The sequence below is a fragment of the Stenella coeruleoalba genome (genome assembly GCF_951394435.1).
Source record: "Stenella coeruleoalba genome assembly, contig: scaffold_225, whole genome shotgun sequence".
Taxonomy (NCBI): domain Eukaryota; kingdom Metazoa; phylum Chordata; class Mammalia; order Artiodactyla; family Delphinidae; genus Stenella; species Stenella coeruleoalba.
Genome location: NW_027646180.1, coordinates 401,429 through 422,638, shown reverse-complemented (window position 1 = coordinate 422,638; position 21,210 = coordinate 401,429). Strand labels below are relative to the sequence as shown.

Here is a 21,210-nt window from a genome sequence, read left to right as displayed (position 1 = left end):
ACCTTGCTCCTTCATCTGTAACATATCCTTTTGCCGTCTCTCTTTTTTTTTTTTAATGAGTGGGATTGTGTTCCTTTCTTACTGGTTGTTTGGCCTGAGGCTTCCAACACTGGAGTTCGTAGGCTATTGGGTAGAGCTGGGTCTTGGTGCTGAGATGAGGAACTCCGTGAGACCTCACTCCGATGAATATTTCCTGGGGTCTGAGGTTCTCTGTTAGTCCAGTGGTTCTGACACGGGGCTCCCACTGCAGGAGCTTTGGCCTGACCCCAGCCTTGTGTACCAAGATCCCGCAAGCCACCTGGGGCAGCAAAAAATGAAACAACAACAACAACAACAAAAACAATAACAAAGTAAAAAATAAAATTAGGCTAGGAAACTAACAGATATGTTGGGAAGAATATAACAATAAAAATATAGATGAATCAACAACTGGAAGGTACAACAGTACCACAATAGTAAACAAGAGGAGGAGGGGAAAAAAAGAAGGTGGGGGAGACCTTGGCTGTGGAGGGCAGGGCCTAAGCAGGGGCGAGGTTTGGGTGGTGGGCGGGGCCAATGCTCAGGACCCACGGGGCTGGAAAACGCCCTGGGGGCTGTGGGAGGTGGGGCTTAGGCTCAAGGAACAGAAGGGGCCCAGGTGTGCTCCCCACCCCTGGTCTCAGAGGGCAGGGGCCTCGCCTGGGAGCCCAGCAGGCTTCCTGGGCCTGAGTGGGCGGGGCAATCGCCCTCCTCTCCTGTCCTGCTCCTCCTGGATGGCCCCTCCCGCCTGCCTCTCCTGATCCCCCGGCCTCCCTCCTGTGCCCCCAGGACCCACGCGGCCTGGAGGGGGCTTTGGAGGGCAGGGGAGTTCACCTGGGAGCTCAGCAGGCTCCCCGGCCGAGTGGGCCAGGCGAGCGCTCTCCGCTCCTCTCCCGTCTTCCTCTTCCCGGAGAGCCCCTCCCGCCTGCCTCTCCTGATCTCCCCCACCTCAGGGGCGCCAAGCCTGTCTGGCCTCCACTTCTCCTCCCTCCTCGGTCCCCCTACGTCCGTCCTACCGGTTCACTCTGGGGTTCCTCCCGTCTCCTTGGGGCTCACAGTCCCCCAGAAGCTGCTGGCAGGAGCCCTTGTTGTGGGGAGATGCTAACTCTGCGTATTCCCCCACCTCCATCTTGACTCTGCTCCTTCCCCCACTGATTTCTAACAAGATGTCTCTGGTCATCCTTGGTACCTTGCACAAGGTGTCCTCCTTTATTACCTGGAGAGGACATTTGGACCAGTGTAGAGCAGTTGCCGTGATGTTTCTGGTGGTGGTGGGTGGGGATCTGTTGTCTATCCTTGAGACTGAGCACTGCGGCCTGCTTGAACGTGGCCAGACTAATAGGCTGAGCATCGCGGTGTATGGGCTTCCAAGGCCTGGAGTGAAGGGGGAACTCCTGGAGGAACTGCAGGTGGCCACTCTGGAAAGTGCCGTGGGGGTCAGGACTTGAGGATTTTATCTGACACTGACAACAGTGGGCTTGCCTGCGGCGAGGGTGCAGTGAGTCCTTCCTGAAGCGGGTGTTAAAGTATTAGGTAAAAAAGAAACCTTGCTGTGCAAGTAAGGTGGGAAAGAAAATCAGAGAAGCATGGGAGAGACAGTGAAAGTCAGGAGTCTCCAGCCAGCAGTTTGGACGAGACCCGCAGTTTACCTTGAACTTCTGGGTTTTGGAGAGATACCAGTGAGTGGTCCTGAGGCAGGATCTTAGTTCCCTGCCCAGGAATTGTACCTGGGTATCCTGGATGAAAACCAGGAATCCTAGCTGCTAGTCCAGCAGGGCTAGAGGCTAGAAACAAAGTTGCCCTGGTTCTTGCACCCTCTGAAAGCAAGAGTGTTTCAAGGAGGAAAAACTATGAAAAGAGGTAGAAAGTTTATTGTCTGAGACACAGCACAACATGAGGGAGAGCTCATAGAGAAGTAGTTTATTTATTTAAGACAGAAGCAAGGCAGAAATACACACCTGAAGAGGAAGGGTGTGGGCGTCCTCCATAATGAGGAGAGCCGTAAAAAGTGATTTAAATCACTTACACTGGACAGTCCTTTCAGGTCTTTGTTCTCCTCTGGCCAATTATCTCGCTTATTTTCCCACATCTGACCAGTCCTAGGACCCTCTCTGATAAGCATGTGCATCTTCTTGCTGAGATGGATTTCAGCCCAAAGGCTAAAACAGGAAGTCTGACAACACCAGAGGGAGTGAACATTGTAGGAGAAGCCATTAGATGTGGAACAGGATCGGTGTCACCATCTGGACAGTCAGTCACTGGCTCTGCAAGCTGCACTCACAACTCCCTGGTGTTGCCCACAAAACACATGGATCTATGTAAGCTCTGCTTAACTCTGCATTAATGAAGAGTCTGGAAAAAACCTGCCCACGACCTGGCTCAATCCTGACTTGACCCGACCTGTTGCAGCTGAGTCTCCTGGGCCCACCCCTGCTCACCTCTCTATTTGGCACTTCCTTCTGTTGTTGCGGAGGACACACCCACACCTTTTCTCTCCAGGTGCTGGTGTGGCCTCCATGTGCCCGGATCTCACGCCCACTGTCCCGGGATCGTGATGGTTGCTACTTGCAGGGTAGAGACACGGTGCCCGTTCCACCGTTGAAGTTCTGCTTCCAGAAGGACTTTTTACTTATTGCTGGGCAAGTCCAGGTTGAATCCAGAAAACACAAGCCCCTGGAGGCCTTTCAGGCGGGAATTGATGTCACCCAGGAAACCAAACGTGTATAAAATCGTAACAAGAGCAGGCAAAGTGCTATCAGGTGAGATGGTCGCTGAGGCTCAGGGGGCCCAAGGAAGCTCATGATCTTCTGCCCCAAGAGGTTGCTCAGACCTTGGACGGGAACACTCACTCAGAGTTTCAAAGAAATGTCCCTCAACATGATAAAGTCCACATGTGACAAACCCACAGCTAACATCATTCTCAATGGTGAAAAGCTGAAAGCATTTCCTCTAAGATCAGGAACAAGACATGGATGTCCACTCTCACCACTTTTATTCAACATAGTTTTGGAAGTCATAGCCACAGCAATCAGAGAAGAAAAAGAAATAAAAGGAATCCAAATCGGAAAAGAAGAAGTAAAACTGTCACTATTTGCGGATGACATGATACTATGCATAGAAAATCCTCAAGACAGTACCAGAAAGCTACTAGAGCTCATCAATGAATTCGGTAATGTTGCTGGATACAAAATTAATACACAGAAATCTGTTGCATTTCTATACACTAACAATGAAAGATCAGAAAGAGAAATTAAAGAAACACTCCCATTTACTATCATACCAAAAAGAATAAAATACCTAGGAATAAACCTACCTAAGGAGACAAAAGACCTGTACTCCGAAAACTATAAGACACTGGTGAAAGAAATCAAAGATGACACAAACAGATGGAGAGATATACCATGTTCTTGGACTGGAAGAATCAACATTGTAAAAATGACTGTTCTACCCAAGGTAATCTACAGATTCAATGCAATCCCTATCAAATTACCAATGGCATCTTTCATAGAACTAGAACCAAAAATTTAAAAAATTGTATGGAGACAGAAAAGACCCTGAATAGCCAAAGGAATCTTAAGAAAGAAAAATGGAGCTGGAGCAATCGGGCTCTCTGACTTCAGACTATACTACAAAGCTACAGTCATCAAAACAGTATGGTACTGGCACAAAACCAGAAATATAGCTCAATGGAACAGGATAGACAGCCCAGAAATAAACCCACACACCTACGGTCAATTAATCTATGACAAAGGAGGCAAGAATATACAGTGGAGAAAAGACAGTCTCTTCAATAAGTGGTACTGGGAAACTGGACAGCTACATGTAAAAAAATGAAATTAGAAAATTCTCTAACACCACGGACAAAAATAAACTCAAAATGGATTAAAGACGTAAGTGTGAAGCTGGGTACTAGAAAACTCCTAGGGGAAAACATAGGCAGAACACTCTTTGACATAAATCACAGCAAGATTTTTTTGACCCACCTCCTAGAGTAATGGAAATAAAAACAAAAATAAACAAATGGGACCTAATTAAACTGAAAAGCTTTTGCACAGCAATGGAAAACCATAAACAAAACAAAAAGATAACCTACAGATGGGGAGCAAATATTTGCAAACCATGCAACCAATAAGAAATTAATCTCCAAGATGTATATACAGCTCATATGGCTCAATATAAAGAACAAACAAACAACCCAATAGAAAAATGAGCAGAGTATCTAAATAGACATTTATCCAAAGAAGACATACAGATGACCAAAAGGCACATGAAAAGATGCTCAACATTCCTAATTATTAGAAAAATGCAAAATCAAAGCACAATGAGGTACCACCTCTCACCGGTCAGAACGGCCATCATCAAAAACTATACAAACAATAATGCTAGAGAGGGTGTGGAGAAAAGGGAACCCTCCTACACTGTTGGTGGGAATGAAAATTGATACAGCCACTATGGAGAACAGTATGGAAAAACCTAAAAATAGAGCTACCATATGATCCAGCAATCCCACTCCTGGGGATATGTCCAGGAAAACCATAATTCAAAAAGATACACGCACCACAGTTTTCATTGCAACACTGTTTACAATAGCCAGGACACGGAAGCAACCTAAATGCCGATCGACAGATGAATGGATAAAGAAGATGTGGTACATATATACAAAGGAATATTACTCAGCTATAATAAAGAATGAAATAATGCCATTTGCAGCAACATGGATGGACCTACAGGTTACCATACTAAGTGAAGTTAGTCAGACAGAGAAAGACAAATATCATATGGTATCACTCATATGTGGAATCTAAAAGAAATGATACAAATGAACTTACATACAAAACAGTTATAGACTTCACAGACACAGAAAACAAACGTATGGATACCAAAGGGGAGAGGGGAGGGGAGGGATAAATTAGGAGTTTGGGATTCACATATACACACTACTCTATATAGAATAGATAATAACCTATAAGGGAAAAGAATCTGGAATAGATACATGTGTATGTATAATTGAATCACTTTGCTGTACAACTGAAACGAACACAGCATTGTAAATCAGCTATATTTCAAAAAAAAAAAAAAAAAGAAATGCCCCGACACTCCTCGTGTTGTGGTTTGGGTGCCCTTCAGGGTGCCTGCAGGCCCGGCTGTGTGACCGGTCCTGTGAGGAAGAGGAGGGCGAGACCCTCTGTCAGCATCCACGTCTGTGTGGTAGAGCACTGTGGTCGAGCACAGCTGTCAAGCACGGCGCTACCTGCCATGGTGCTGCTCTGGCCTCGTGGCTGTCCTGCCAACCCCTTCTCTGCTCATTTCCATGGGCGATCACCTCCCTGCCCAGGCCCGAACGCCAGCTTCACCTTTGTCCCTGTTGTGTCCAGGTCTCGGGATGCATTTGGGGCTGTCACTGTGACCCTGAGCTATTGTCACGAGACCTTGTGTCTCCTAAACACTGGAAACGTTGTAACGGGAAAAGCAGAGGCTGTTTATCTGAGCTGCTGCAGCCAGGGAGCCGTGCCCAGCTGGCTGGGCCGCGACTCGGGCAGCAGGAGAGTGGGTGGCTTTGAGGCTTTCTTATGCGTATGTGGCTTAATTGTTACTAGAGACATAGAACACTCTGCCCATGTGAGGGCCTATAACATACTTATTATATCATGTGTGTGTTAGCATGTTAAAATATTTTCTGTGTATAGAAGGCTTCTTTATAGGAAAAAGAGTGCCTCTGGTGTCCTGAAGGGGGCTGCGTGGCTGGGGAAGCTGGACGGCCAACAAGACGCAGGCACCCCTGCGATGGCTGGGACACGTCCGGTTTTCTCTGGTTGGTCGTCAGTCAGAAGCGAGAACAAAGACCATGGGCGCCGTGGGTTACTGATCAAGCCAGGCCATTGTGGGGGATGTCACAGGGCGGTTGTAGGGCTTCCTGGGCTGTCACTAGAGATGGAGGTCTGACTTCCTGCAGGTCTAGCGTGGAGGGTTGGGTTTAGGGTAGCATGGAGGGAGCAGACTGCTTCCTGGGCTGGATCCTGTGATGGTGGCTGCGTGTCCTGGGCTGTTGGCTTCATTCTTGGGTCAGAGTTCCATCTTTATATATGGTTGGCCAGGTACAGGTGTAAATTGAGTATCCCACCACAGCCCTGGCCTTAGTGTCTTGTGAATGAGAAAGTTCATGAGGCCCCCTTGGGATTTATCCCGTGCATTCCCCCTCCCCCGCCCCAGCACAGATCCCCAGTGCACCTCTCCGCATCCAGCTTACATTACAGTGCATCTCCCCTCCCTCCCAGCCCAGATCGCCAGGGCATCCTGCCCGCCTCCGGAGCAGATCCCCAGGGAGTGTCGGTGTGAGGGAGCAGAGCAGAGCAGGGCTGCGCCCTTGACCTTGTGTGAAGTGCTCTACTGCCCCTCTCATGTTCTATTGGAACCAAATGCTCGGGCTCTCTGGACAAGCCTCAGAGTTGCCCAATCCTGGGTTTTCTATGCCCGACCCCAGCAGGCTGCATGGTCCGTGTCGGAGTCCTTGGGACGCCTGGTCTCCCAGCGCAGATGGCGGCTCTCAGAAGGGCCTTTGCCGCAAGTGGACTCTCCTGTCAACAGAGTCTGGGCACTCGTATGCTGGGAAGGAGGCCACCGGGCCCTGAAGAATGGTCTTAACTGCTCACAGGCCCTCAGAGGCCAAGAAGGTCACTCACTGCCCCTAGTTTCCTCCTTATTTTACCTTTCCTAATAATTGAAACCTTTTCTTCCTGTTATTGGCCACTCGGTTTTTCCTTACAGTGCAGGACCCACTGCTCACATTTCTTTCTTGTCATTGGTTGCCGAGTGCTCTTTGTATATGAAGGAGTCCTGCCCTGTGTCACATGTGCTCTGCCCCGTTTCCACGGGACTTCAGAGCCCCTTGTGGGTGGGCTTCTCCAGCTCTTTACCCTCAGGAGGAGGCTCAGCCCATGCCCACCACTGTGCTTGGCCAGCCGGCCCTCTCCCTGGTGCCTGTGGCTCCTGCCTGCACGGCTCCCAGCTTTCTTCTCGAGGACGGTGGCGACCAGCCCCAGACAGCTATCGCTTATTCATCGGGACGTCCGGGCAGGCTGGCGGGATGGGGCCTGAGGACTGGCCTGTCTGCGTGAGCTCAGTGGGTGGACGGCTGGGTGGTGACTGGGGCCCCAGGAGGCTGATGCCGGCCTCCACCCTGGTGCTTGTGCAGCTGTGTTCCTGCGGCCTCCTGCACTGACCACTGAATGAACCCCTCAGGGTTTGCCCACGGGGAGTGGGACTGTTGCCTTTACCTTCATGTGGGGAGGGGCGGTGAGTCTGGGCTGGAGGCCAGTGGTGCAGGCGTGGTGGAGCCTGAACCGGGGTCTCAGTGGGCATTGAAGGACTCTTGAGGCGGAGCCTGGCTGGACACTTGGGTCCTCGGGGCCCAGAGCTGCCCTCTGTCCCCTTCCCTCTGGCCCCTTGTCCACGTCCTCGGGGTGGGGAACCTCCTGCTCCCCAGGGACCACAGGCACCTCCCCAAGGTGTGCTCAGGTGGCAAGGGATTCTTTACTTTAAGGAACTTTAAAAGGAAAAGTAAAGAGGAGGGGTCGACCTGATTCTGGCAGTGGATCAGCTGGAAGATGGACTTCTGTCTTGCTTCTTTGAAGAAATAATTTAGGAAAGAGACCAAGACTGTGAAATAGAGACAGTGTTTACTAGGAGGAAGGTCAGAGTGGAAGAGCACACGGGGAACTTGCAGTGCGTCATGTGCCGTAGGGGCGGCTTAGGTTGCTTACATGCGGACGGTGTTCCAGGTGGTCTCTGGCCAATCATCTCGAAGTGTCAGCAGGAGAGTGGTTGCAGCTGCTCAGCCTGGAGCCCATCTATCTCCTACGTCAGGACGAGGGCACAGGGGATGTGGGTGGGTGCTGCAGGGCTGCTGTGGTCACACTGCGGACCCCTTGGGAAGCGCCTTCTGCTGTGGGACCCTGCCTCACAGCCTAGGGCCCTGCCTGCAGCCCTGGAAACTCCCCTGGACCTTCCCCAGAAGGTCTTCTCTGCATCCTCATTCTGCACGAACGGGGCCTGGGGGTGGACAGCAGGGAGGGTGGGCAGGGGACAGGAGCAGGGCATGGGGGGCAGCGCACTTGGCCCTGGGGGCACTGAGGGCGGGACTGAGCCTGGGGAGTGAGCCCTTGGCTCGGCTGGGCTGGACTCAGACGCTGGATCGGGCTGGTGGGGACTCTGAGTCCTAGATCTGGCTCTGGGCTCCAGCGTGGGCTGGGCCATGGGCTCAAGGCCGTCGCTGTGTTTCAGGGGTTGCTCAGTCAGAACCGGTGTGGGCCCGAGCCCAGGGGCCTGGGAGAAGCCTGGGGTGGTCAGCACCCACGCCCAGCCCAGGTCTCTCTGTGGAGGGAACAGATGCTCTTCTGGGACTTGCCCCAAAGTGGGGTGGTGTGGGGCTGTGATAGGCGGGCCCCCTGTTGCCTTCGACCTTGGGGCTAGGCTGGAACCTCTGGGCGCCCGTGTGTGTGTGTAAGACACAGATGGAGGTGTGTGGTGGTGAGGTGAGGCACTGACAGGTGTGTGCGGAGCTCATGGTCTGGGGGGCGCTAGGGGTCAGGACGCAGCGGGAGGCTGATCTCAGGCGCACACAGGGGCAGCCCGAGGGGCTCAAGGGCAGGCGTCGGCCACTGTCTTCGGGGTGCTCGGGGGGCGTGGAGAGGTGAGGGATGCCGTGTGGTGTGGCACTGCTGGGGGGGGGAGGGTGGGAGCCCTGGGGCCCAGTGTGGGGCAGTTCTCCAGGGGCCCAGAGGCAGCCGTGCCAGGGACGGGGTTCAGCTAGGAGGCCGTGGGGCCGGCCCTCGTGTGACCACCCTGGCGTTCGTGCGGGGCGGGCCGGCTAGCGGCTGCTCGTTGGTCTGGGGGATGGAAGTGAGGGGCAGGGCCCAGGGCTGGGCAGGCGGTGCTGCCCTCAGGCAACTTCAGCTTCTCGGTCACATGTTTCGCGGGAGGGAAACGCAGGGTGTGGGCTGACCCCCAGGTCCGTCACCGGGAGCCCCCATGGAGCCCAGCAGGCAGAGGGGGTCCTGTGCCGGCGTGCCCAGCGTGCTGGCAGGGTCCCCGAGGGCCAGGTGTTCTCCCGGACACTGCTGTGCATCCTCGGCCATCCTGTTTGCCGCCCCTCCCGGCCTCCCCGTTTGGTGCAGGGACTGCTGAGCGATGCAGTCCCTTCCCTGCATACCGTTCTCTCTGTCTCTGCCTCTGTCTGTCTCTGTCCCCCCACAGGAAGCTGCACCGGCACATCGGACGGCCTTGGGGTGCAGCGTCCCTGCTGAGCAGACTCCGGCTGCCGGTCTGGGGGGCTGTCCTGCTAGTCCCCTCGCCCTGAAAGGCTGCAACAAACACAAGTGTGGCTTCCAGCAGCCCAAGGCTGCGTCCCCGGGATGAGCCAGCCCCCTGAAACGCCGGCCTGAGGGCGCCCAGCACGGCCAGCACCCGACCCAGACCCCGGCCCACTGTTTTGGAGGTTTTACTGAGAAGGGCTGACAGCTGTGGATCCCGACTCTGCCCTCTGGGAGGGGTGTGTCTCCTCTGAGGTGGAATCACCAGGAGGGATGGGTCCCTGGTCTCCGTGAGGGCGGAGTCCTGACCCATCCCTGCATCCTTGCCGGCCGGCGGGCACAGCGGCCTCATCGCCTCTGCACGGCCACCCTTCCTGGTCCCTCACCAGAGCCCCTGGAGCCCCACTCCTGCTTCTCCTGTGACACACTGGTCACCTCTGTGCAGCCAGCTGAGCTCAGTGCCACCCGACCCCCTCCCCTCCTGCGGTCCTTCTCACTGCCGTCTGTCCTGAGCGGTGAGCCGGGTCTGGCTCTGCTCCCCTTTGGCAGCCCCTCCCCACCGCTGCCCCTCCTGGCCTGGGGTCCTGGCATCCCCCCGGTCCTCCTTTCTCGCACCCAGCTCGGCTGTTTTGGGCTGAATTGTGTCCCCAAATTCCAGCTTTGAAGCCCGGACTCCCAGGACCTCAGAATGTAACTGTATTTGGAGATGGGGTCTGTAAAGATGTGGTGATGTAAACTGGGGTCTCTAGGGTGGGTCCTAATCCAGTCTGCCTGGCGTCCTTAAAAGAGGAGGACATTAGGACAGAGACACGCACAGAGGGACGACCACGTGAGGACACGGAGAAGACGGCGTCTACGCGGCACGGAGCCAGGCCTCGGGAGAAGCCAGCCCTGCACCTCCAGGATCTGGGATTCCAGCCTCCAGGGTGTCAGACAGTGACGTCTGTGGTCAAAGGCCCCCTGTGGTGTCTGTTACAGCCGCCTGTGCAGACACACCCAACACGTGCGGCTTCCGCATGGCTCCCCCAGGCCCCTGGCTCGCCCCTGCACCCACAGGCCAGGTGGGAACCCCAGGCTTGGGTGGTGGCATGGGGGAGACTGGCTGTGGATTTCCCGAGGGTAGGCGGCGTGTCAACCCAGGGAGACTTCTCAGCGAGCTAGGCGACTGTAAAGAACGCTTTATTGTCGTAACAAAATGAAGACACAGCGAAGAGCATCGACGGGCCCCATGGTCAGAAAGGAGAAAAGCCTCCCGAGCTGCGATCACGGGGCCCTTCTCTCCAGTCCGGGAGCAGCTCCACCACACGCGCATGCTGACTGCGCTTTTCCGCAGAGACCGGAGAGCTGGTACCGGGCCCTGAGGCGGGGGCCCGGGGTCCGAGGCTGGCCCTACGCGGGTCGCGTCTCTCACCCCCACCCCGGTGCAGGCGGAGCTCCTGCTGTACGTGCCTCAGGCCTTTGGCTGCAGGATGGGCTGGCCGCGCCTTCTGCCCTCTTTTCCGGGAGCCCCTCCAGCTCAGCCCGCGGGGCACCAGGTCAACAGCGTGCTCCCCGGGAGGCCGGTCTGGCTGGACCTCACCGCCTCCCGCGCTGGGGCTCCTGCAGCGGCCTCGGGCCCAGGCCTTGCTCTGAGCAGCGTCCTCGGTGGAGGTGACCTGAGGGACCGTTAGCGGCACCTGCAGAAGCTCTCCTGCTGGGAGAGGCGGGCGGCTCCCCTCCAGCATCTGGCACAGGCCCTCCTCCCGGGGACCCTGCGTCTGGAGCTCGGCCGGGACAAGATGCAGGGGCCAGGCCCTGTGCAGAGGCCCAGATGCTGGCCTCCTCCTGTTCGAGGGGGACCCCCACGCCGACCCGGGCGTTCCCGGTGGTCCCTGGCGTCCCGGAGGTGTCCTGCGGGGACATCAGCTCAGGCTGGGCATCACCTGCGGTCCCCTCGGGTCTGTGAGTGGGGTGGGGGGCAGGTTGTGGTGGCCACGAGGCCAGAGGCCGGGGGTGCAGGTGAGGGTGCTCGTGAGCTCAGAGGCTGGCGAGGTCAGCGGGCGGAGGAGAGGCCTGGCGCAGGCTGAGCGGTACAGGGGGGTAGACGTGGTCCTATAGGTCAGGGGCAGCCCAGGACGCAGCCCGTAGCGAGCGCTAGGCACCCTGTCCGATCATGTTCCTGTAGTCGGGGACAATCGTCCGCTTCAGCTCCACCACCGACGAGAAGATCCACTTCACCTGAGGGGCAGCGGGAGTGAGCGCAGGCTGGAAACCACCCGGGCCGCCCCCCAGGGCCTGTCCCCATTCCCCGGGCCGACGGACAGCGAGGAGTTCCGGGGGGACAGGAGGCCATGATGGGGACAGTGTGGGAGAGTGAGGGACAGTGAGGGACAGTAGGGGACAGTGATGGACAGTGAGGGACAGTGAGGGGACAGTGAGGGACAGTGAGGGAGAGTGAGGGCCCGTGAGGGAGAGTGAGGGCCTGTTAGGGACAGTGAGGGACAGTGAGGGGACAGTGAAGAACAGTGAGGGACAGTGAGGGGACAGTGAGGGACAGTACGGGACAGTGCGGGACAGTGAGGGGACAGTGAGGGCCCATTAGGGACAGTGAGGGACAGTGAGGGACTGTGAGGGGACAGTGAGGGACAGTGAGGGACAGTGCAGGACAGTGAGGGACCGTGAGGGACCGTGAAGGACAGTCAGGGCCCGTGAGGGGCAGTGAAGGACAGTGAGGGACTGTGAGGGGAGAGTGAGGGACAGTGAGGGACTGTGAGGGGACAGTGTGGGACAGTGAGGGACAGTGAGGGACAGTGAGGGCCCGTGAGGGGCAGTGAGGGACCGTGAGGGACTGTGAGGGGACAGTGAGGGACAGTGAGGGACTATGAGGGGACAGTGAGGGACAGTGAGTGACAGTGAGGGCCCGTGAGGGACAGTGAGGGACAGTGAGGGACTGTGAGGGACTGTGAGGGGACAGTGAGGGACAGTGAGGGCCCTTGAGGGACAGTGAAGGACAGTGAGGGCCCTTGAGGGACAGTGAGGGACAGTGAGGGACCGTGAGGGACAGTGAGGGACAGTGAGGGACTGTGAGGGACAGTGAGGGACCGTGAAGGACAGTGAGGGATAGTGAAGGACAGTGAGGGTCTGTGAGTAGACAGTGAGGGACAGTGAGGGGACAGTGAGGGATAGTGAAGGACAGTGAGGGATCGTGAGGGACCGTTAGGGACAGTGAGGGACAGTGAGGGGACAGTGAAGAACAGTGAGGGACAGTGAGGGCCCGTGGGGGCAGTGAAGGGCAGTGAGGGACTGTGAGGGGACTGTGAGGGGACAGTGAGGGACTGTGAGGGGACAGTGAGGGACCGTGAGGGACAGTGAAGGACAGTGAGGGGACAGTGAGGGATAGTGAGGGACAGTGAGGGGCCATGAGGGACAGTGAAGGACAGTGACGGACAGTCAGGGAAGGTGAAGGGTCTGTGAGGGGACTGTGAGGGGACAGTGAGGGTCTGTGAGGGGACAGTGAGGGGACTTGAGGGACAGTGAGGGCCCGTGAGGGACAGTGAGGGACAGTGAGGGACTGTGAGGGGACAGTGAGGGGACTTGAGGGACAGTGAGGGGCAGTGAGGGGACAGTGAGGGGCAGTGAAGGACAGTGAGGGTCTGTGAGGGGACAGTGAGGGGACTTGAGGGACAGTGAGGGGCCGGGGGCCAGGAGGAGACACAGTGGGGACAGCGAGGGCGCCGCGGGGCCGGCCCGCCCACCTTGAAGAGCGTCACGGTGGCGCTGTAGCACACGCTGAGCAGGAAGAGGGTGATGAAGATGGAGATGGTCGTCCACAGCCCGTCCAGCTCCCCGTCTTGGGCATCAGCACAGGTCTCCTCCTCTAGCAGCAGCTCTGCACAGGGAGGGTGGGGTCAGTGCTGTGCCTGCCCCCGGGGGCAGGGCTGGGTTCATGGGGCCTCGCAGCGCGGCTCCCAGTGTGGCGCGGTGGTGGCGGGATGCCCCGGTGGGCCGGGCCAGAGGCACCTGAGGACAGCCGCTGAGCACCGGCCCCAGCCCCCCATTCCTCCAGCCTGGGCCCCCGTCTCGGCCTGGCCAGTGGGTCCTGCTCCCTCCCCTGTGCTGTGCGCTGAGCTGGGGCGCTTGCGGGGAGGGCGCCCGGACCCCCCGCAGGACAGTGGCTCAGGCCCCGGCCGCCTCTCCCGCTGGGGGCCAGACCCGGAGGGCGGGAGTGTCAGCAGAGCGTGTGGGCTGTGGGCCCTGGCCCAGGGAAGGGGCAGCACAGTGCTGGTCTCTGTCCCGTGGGCGTTGGAGGGTGGGGACCAGCCTGGGGTCTACGGTGAGGGCTCATGAGACCCAGCTCTGTGGTCGGGTGTGCGTCTGTGCGGCTGCCCTGTGGGAGGGCCCGTGTGCAAGGCCCGCGTGTGTGCACGCATGTGGGTGTTGTGGTGGGTGCACTGCACACGTGTGTGCGCGGGCAGGTGAGTGCATGTGGATGAAGGCGGTGGTGTGCCGGCTGGTGTGGCTCAGTGGGGGGCTTGTTTTCAATGGCTCTGGGCTCAGTGTCCACGGGTGCGTATGGAGGGTCCCTCCCTGGGCACTCAGGGCTGCTTGCCTCTGCCCCTTGTGGGCACAGGGATGCGGGTCCCCATGAGTGCACAGGCCTGGCCCCTGGCAGGGACAAGCAGGGCAGAGCCACCTGGCCTGAGGGGCGGGGGTCCTGATCTCCCGTGCCTGACAGTGCAGCAGGGCCATCCCTCCACCCCGGGCTGTGTGTGGCCCCCGTGAGGGCAGAGAGCCAGCACGCGGACTCTGGAGCCGGGGACAGGAATGTGGGGACGAGGACGGCCAGTGTCCCACAGCTTGGGCTGGAACAGGGGCGGGAAGAAGTGGGCACTCATTCTCCTGAGGGTCTCTGGTGGGCTTCTCCCATTCTGGGCACACACTCCAGCCCCAGCAGCTGCGGGGTGGAGGGCGGCCGGAGCAGCTGTCCCCTCCGGGAGGGGCCCTCCCCGGCCTCGGGCAGCCCCCAAGCGGCCTGCGCAGGCCCGCACACTTGGGTCCGGCCCTGAGGGGGTCAGCTCTCCCGCACTGGTGGTGACAAACTGTGACCCAGAGCCGGGCCCCCCCTGCCCCATGCAGGCCCGCGTGCCCCAGGGCTCTGCTCGGAAAGAACCATGACAGCGTTGCGGGTCCCAGGGCGGCGCTGGGCGCTTTATTTCATGGCGCCCGGGAGGCATGTACACAGGGCTGGGGCTCAGGCGTCCTCGCTGGACCCTGAGAGCCCAAGGGGAGGGAGGGCTCGCTGGGGCAACAATGCCGTGGGGCTCATTTACCCGAAGACTGGGTGATGGACTTCTGCGTGTTGTGATTGTGTAGAGCCTCGTGCAACACTACACACGTGTAGGTGTCTCCCCGCTGCCAGCTCTTCTTGTCCACCCTGAGCTTGCTGTACAGGAAGAAGGACCCGTTGGCCTCCAGCTGGGGTGGGGTCGTGCCATAGTTTTCCTCTTGCTCCGGCTGCCCGTTTCTCTGCCACTCCACATCGATGTCGCTCGGGTAGAAGTCGGTGACCATGCAGGTTATGCTGACGCTGACCGAGCTCTTGGCCAGCTCTTCCCGCGGTGGGGCCAGTACGTACACCTGCGGCTCCCGGGGCTGCCCTGTGGGGAGAGGTATGGCTGTTAGCACGATGGTCACTGCTCTTGGCCCCCAGGGACCCTCCTGCGCCCGTCCACCTGACCCACCTTTGGCCTTGGAGATGGTCCTCTCGATGGGGGCCGGGAGGCCTTTGTTGTTGACCTTGCACTTGAACTCCTTTCCCTTCAGCCAGTCCTGGTGCAGGATGGGCAGGGCGCTGACCACACGGTAGGTGCTGTTGAACTGCTCCTCCCTTGGCTTCGTCTTGGCCGTACGCATCTCTACATCGTCCACATACCAGGAGAACTGGACATCGGGGTCCTCGTGGCCCACGTCAACCACAACGCAGGTGACCTCGGGAGTTTGGGATATTGTGAGGGTGTCCCTGGGTTTCGGGGGGAAGATGAAGACGGACGGTCCTCCTGGGAGCTCAGGGGCTGGTTGGGGAGACACGGTAGGGAGTCAGCCCCTGGGTAGACCTCCTCTTGGGCACCCATCCATCCCCTTCCCCCAAGCCCCAAGGCCACGCCTGGGCGAGGTCCACCCCCGAGGTGCGTAGGATGAGGCCGGCTGACTTACGTGGACATTTGGGACACTGTTGGCATTCGGGACACTTGTGGCATTCGGGACACTTGGGGCATTTGGGATCTTTGCAGACCTTGAACTCTGCAGAGAACAGACTGGAGGTTACCGGGGTTGGGGACGGCCTGGGGCTGGGCTTAGGGCAGGGGCAGGTTTTGGCAGGTGAGACCTGTGCCCACTCTGTGGCCCCAGGGGCTGGGGGAGGCGTCCAGCCTGTGCCCACCCTGGACCTGGTGGAAACGCCCAGAGGACCCCCTCCCTGAGCCTGGGAGGCCTTCAGGTGAGGGAGAGAGACAGGCCTCCCGTGACACCCTGGGTGGGATTCACCATCCCTGGTGTGTGGTCCGTTCAGGTGGGAGGGCTGACCCCGGGCCTGTCTCGTAGTGGACACCCTCCCTGCGGCCCGTCCTCTCACCGATGCGCTTGTCCACCTTGGTGCTGCTGGCCGGGTGGGCTACGTTGCAGGTGAAGGTCTTGCCGGACGAGGTGCTGGCAGGCACGGTCACAGTGCTGCTGAGAGAGTACAGCCCCGAGGACCCTCGGACGGATGGGAAGGTGTGCACGCTGCTGGGTAGGATGCCCGAGTTCCAGGTCACGGTCACTGGCTCAGGGATGTAGCTCGAGACCAGGCAGCCCACGACCACTGTGGAGCCGGTTGTGCTCCCACAGCTGGAATCCAGAGTGTAGACTTCCGGGGCCTTGACGGAGACTGTGAGGGAGGAGGCCGTGTGACTGCCAGGGCCTCACCCCTGCGAGGGTCCAGGCAGGGCATCAGGCGTGCAGGCCTGGGCCATTGCTGAGCCCAGTGACCTTGTGCTTCCAGCGTGTCTGAAGACCAGCGGCCCAGCATGGCTGTCTCCCACCCCAGGTCCCTGCGTCTGCAGCTGTGGGCCCCAGACACAGCTGGGGGCCAGTGCTGGGTGACCACTGAGCCCAGGGTCTAACAGATCCCCGGGGTCCCTACCCTCCTGTGGGTGTCTGGCCTGATCAGGCCCTCGGTCTGAGCCCTGACCAGTGGCTACTGCTCCCTGAGCCCACTGCCCTGCTCTGCTCCTGTCCCCTTGTCCTGGCCTGCTCTTTGCCACCCAGGGCCTGTGTGTTCTGGATCACTCTGCCCATTGGCATCCCCGGGAGCCTTGCACTGCCCCTGGCCTTCTCCTCCTGCAGGGTGCTGGCACCCCAAGCCCCATTCCCCGGCTGGACCTGTCCCCTCTGACCCTGCTCTGCGCAGCCCAGGTATGCAGACCCGTCTGAGCCCCTAAAGAGCCCCTCGTTTCCCCTCTGCCAAGTCCACTGCCCTGTCAACCCCACCTCACTTCTGCACATTCACCCCTCCTGTCCCAGCTCCTACAGTCTCCTGGAACAGGGTTGGGACCCTGGGTACAAGAACTGCGGCCCACTGGGTCCCCTCAGGGTCGCCCGTGCCCCTTCAGCCCCAGAGACCTTCCCTCCCATGGTCCTCTCTCCACCCGGCCTTGCCGTCCGCCTGGCCCCTCCCACCAGACCAAAGCACCTTTAGCTCAGGCCCTCGTCCCCTGACCCCAGGGCTCGTGGGCAGCCCCTGCCCTCGCAGCCCCCTGCTGCCCTGCACAACCCCGCCTGCTCCCCTGAGTTCTTGGGGTAGCCCCCTGCGCCCGGCCTTACCAGCCCCCTCAGCTCCAGCGGAAAGGCTGCTCTCCTTTCTCAGGGCACTCAGGTTCCCCTCCTCTAGATGCTCCCTCACCTGCCTCCACCCCTCATCCTGGCCCCTCAGCTGAGCCCGGGCTTCCTGTCCATCGAGTGTCTAGCCTCTGCTCATCTGAGCTCCGGTTCACCGTCTCAGGCCTGAGTCGTCCCTGCCCTTGCGTCCCTTCTCTCCTGCCCTGGGCCCTCCGCACACCCCAGGGGGGCCCCCAGCCCGCTCTCCTGTAGGACTCCCTGCTCTGCCCCCACTGCCAGCTGCCCTGCGTCCTGCCCTGCCAGTCCCCTAGGCTCAGGTCTCTGGGCTCAGCTCAGGGATGCTGTACCCTCATGTCATCTGCTCAGCTGGCGTCGGACTGCCTACTGTCCCTGGAGCGCTGGGCCCACAGCACCAACGGTCCCTGCACCCTATGACACTTGCCTACTCACCTGCTCACCCCAGTACCTGGTCTGCTGAGGTCCTGGGCAGGTCCCTGTCCTCCCAAACCCCTGCTCACCTGCACAAGCTCTCCCTGCTCCCCAAAGCTCCCAGGGCAGTCCCATCCCCTCCCAGGCTCCTGTTCACCTGCACAAGGCATACCTGCTACCCCAAAGCTCCTGGGGCAGCCCCTTACCCTTCCACCCACCATGCTCAGCTGCAGAAACTCTACCTGCTCCCTCATGCTCTTGGGCAGCCCACTGCCCTCCCAGGCCCAGGCTCACCTGCACAAGCTCTACCTGCTCCCCCAAAGCTCCCGGGCAGCCCCCTGCCCTCCCAGCCCCAGGTCACCTACACTAGCTCTACCTGGTTCCCCAAAGCTCCCGGGCAGCCCCCTGCCCACCCAGTCCCAGGCTCAGCTACACTAGCTCTACCGGCTCCCCCAAAGCTCCCAGGCAGCCCCCTGCCATCCTGGATCCGGGCTCACCTGCAGAAGCTCTCCCTGCTCCCCCAAAACTCATGGGCAGCCCCCTGCCCTCCCAGACCCAGGCTCACCTGCATTAGCTCTACCTGCTCCACCAAGGCTCCTGGGAAGCCCCCTACACTCCCAGCCCCGTGTTCACCTACAGAAGCTCTATCTGCTCCCCCAAAGCTCACAGGCAGCCCCCTGCTCCCCCAGCCCCAGGTCACCTACACTAGCTCTACCTGCTCCCCCAAAGCTCCCGGGCAGCCCCCTGCCCTCCCAGCCCCAGGTTCACCTACACTAGCTCTACCTGCTCCCCCAAAGCTCTCGGGCAGCCCCCTACCCCCGCAGCCCCAGGCTCACCTACACTAGCTCTACCTGCTCCCCCAAAGCTCCCAGGCAGCCCCCTGCTCTCCCAGCCCCGTGCTCACCTGCAGAAGCTCTACCTGTTCCGCCAAAGCTCCAGGGCAGCCCCCTGCCCTCCCAGCCCCAGGCTCACCTACACTAGCTCTACCTGCTCCCCCAATGCTACTAGGAAGCCCCCTACCTTCCCAGCCCCGTACTCACCTGCAGAAGCTCTACCTGCTCCCCAAAAGCTCCCAGGAAGGCCCCTGCACTCCCAGCCCAAGGCTCAGCTACACTAGCTCTACCTGCTCCCCAGAAGCCCTGAGGCAGCCCCTGGCGCCCTGCCCTCCAGCCCCAGGCTCCCCTACACTAGCTCTACCTGCTCCCCCAAAGCTCCCAGGCAGCCCCCTGCCCTCCCAGCCCCAGGTCACCTACACTAGCTCTACCTGCTCCCCCAAAGCTCCCGGGCAGCCCCCTGCCCTCCCAGCCCCAGGTTCACCTACACTAGCTCTACCTGCTCCCCCAAAGCTCTCGGGCAGCCCCCTACCCCCCCAGCCCCAGGCTCACCTACACCAGCTCTACCTGCTCCCCCAAAGCTCCCGGGCAGCCCCCTGCCCTCCCTGCCCCAGGTTCACCTACACTAGCTCTACCTGCTCCCCCAAAGCTCCCAGGCAGCCCCCTGCCCTCCCTGCCCCAGGTTCACCTACACTAGCTCTACCTGCTCCCCCAAAGCTCTCGGGCAGCCCCCTACCCCCCCAGCCCCAGGTTCACCTACACCAGCTCTACCTGCTCCCCCAAAGCTCCCGGGCAGCCCCCTGCCCTCCCTGCCCCAGGTTCACTGACACTAGCTCTACCTGCTCCCCCAAAGCTCCCAGGCAGTCCCCTGCCCTCCCAGCCCCAGGTCACCTACACTAGCTCTACCTGCTCCCCCAAAGCTCCCAGGCAGCCCCCTGCCCTCCCAGCCCCAGGTCACCTACACTAGCTCTACCTGCTCCCCCAAAGCTCCCGGGCAGCCCCCTGCCCTCCCTGGCCCAGGTTCACCTACACTAGCTCTACCTGCTCCCCCAAAGCTCCCAGGCAGCCCGCTGCCCCCCCAGCCCCAGGTCACCTACACTAGCTCTACCTGCTCCCCCAAAGCTCCCGGGCAGCCCCCTGCCTTCCCAGCCCCAGGTTCACCTACACTAGCTCTACCTGCTCCCCCAAAGCTCTCGGGCAGCCCCCTACCCCCCCAGCCCCAGGCTCACCTACACTAGCTCTACCTGCTCCCCCAAAGCTCCCGGGCAGCCCCCTGCCCTCCCTGCCCCAGGTCACCTACACTAGCTCTACCTGCTCCCCAAAAGCTCCCAGGCAGCCCCCTGCCCTCCCAGCCCCAGGTCACCTACACTAGCTCTACCTGCTCCCCAAAAGCTCCCAGGCAGCCCCCTGCCCTCCCAGCCCCAGGTCACCTACACTAGCTCTACCTGCTCCCCCAAAGCTCCTGGGCAGCCCCCTGCCCTCCCTGCCCCAGGTTCACCTACACTAGCTCTACCTGCTCCCCCAAAGCTCTCGGGCAGCCCCCTGCCCTCCCAGCCCCAGGTCACCTACACTAGCTCTACCTGCTCCCCCAAAGCTCCCGGGCAGCCCCCTGCCCTCCCTGCCCCAGGTTCACCTACACTAGCTCTACCTGCTCCCCCAAAGCTCCCAGGCAGCCCCCTGACCCCCCAGCCCCAGGTCACCTACACTAGCTCTACCTGCTCCCCCAAAGCTCCCGGGCAGCCCCCTGCCCTCCCAGCCCCAGGTTCACGTACACTAGCTCTACCTGCTCCCCCAAAGCTCTCGGGCAGCCCCCTACCCCCCCAGCCCCAGGCTCACCTACACCAGCTCTACCTGCTCCCCCAAAGCTCCCGGGCAGCCCCCTGCCCTCCCTGCCCCAGGTTCACCTACACTAGCTCTACCTGCTCCCCCAAAGCTCCCAGGCAGCCCCCTGCCCTCCCAGCCCCAGGTTCACCTACACTAGCTCTACCTGCTCCCCCAAAGCTCTCGGGCAGCCCCCTACCCCCCCAGCCCCAGGCTCACCTACACCAGCTCTACCTGCTCCCCCAAAGCTCCCGGGCAGCCCCCTGCCCTCCCTGCCCCAGGTTCACCTACACTAGCTCTACCTGCTCCCCCAAAGCTCCCAGGCAGTCCCCTGCCCTCCCAGCCCCAGGTCACCTACACTAGCTCTACCTGCTCCCCCAAAGCTCCCAGGCAGCCCCCTGCCCTCCCTGCCCCAGGTTCACCTACACTAGCTCTACCTGCTCCCCCAAAGCTCTCGGGCAGCCCCCTACCCCCCCAGCCCCAGATCACCTACACTAGCTCTACCTGCTCCCCCAAAGCTCCCGGGCAGCCCCCGGCCCTCCCTGCCCCAGGTTCACCTACACTAGCTCTACCTGCTCCCCCAAAGCTCCCAGGCAGCCCCCTGCCCTCCCAGCCCCCTGCTCACCTGCTGCCTCCCTGCCACTTGTCCCTGGAGCTCTGGCCCTCAGCACACCTGCCCCTCTGGCCCATCCCCGAGCCCTCACCCTAGTGCAGCTTCCCTCCTGCCTCCTTTCGTTCCCAGGGCTGAGCTCTGTTCCCTGGAGTCGCTAGGTGCCCACCCTGTGTTCAACCCCTCTCCCCTGGCAGAGCCCCTGTCGCACCGTGGGCCCCTCCCAGAGGAGCTCCTGGCCTTCCAAGCTTCACCCTCTTTCTCCCACCACCCCGGCATCCTGCTCTGGTCGTTTCTCCCTCCAGTTGCCGGGTCACCTGCCCTCTGCCTCCCCGCT

At 60.2% G+C, this 21,210-nt stretch overlaps 2 gene segments (V, D, J or C); both read right to left on the bottom strand.

Annotated features, from left to right (window-relative positions):
• Nucleotides 1–21,210, bottom strand: part of LOC307181284 (immunoglobulin heavy constant epsilon-like) — a 112,387-nt gene that overhangs the window by 39,560 nt on the left and 51,617 nt on the right.
• Nucleotides 14,493–16,371, bottom strand: LOC307181281 (Ig gamma chain C region-like). The segment is given in 5 exons: nucleotides 16,332–16,371; nucleotides 15,937–16,230; nucleotides 15,519–15,605; nucleotides 15,047–15,376; nucleotides 14,493–14,962 (listed from the first exon to the last, which is right to left on the bottom strand).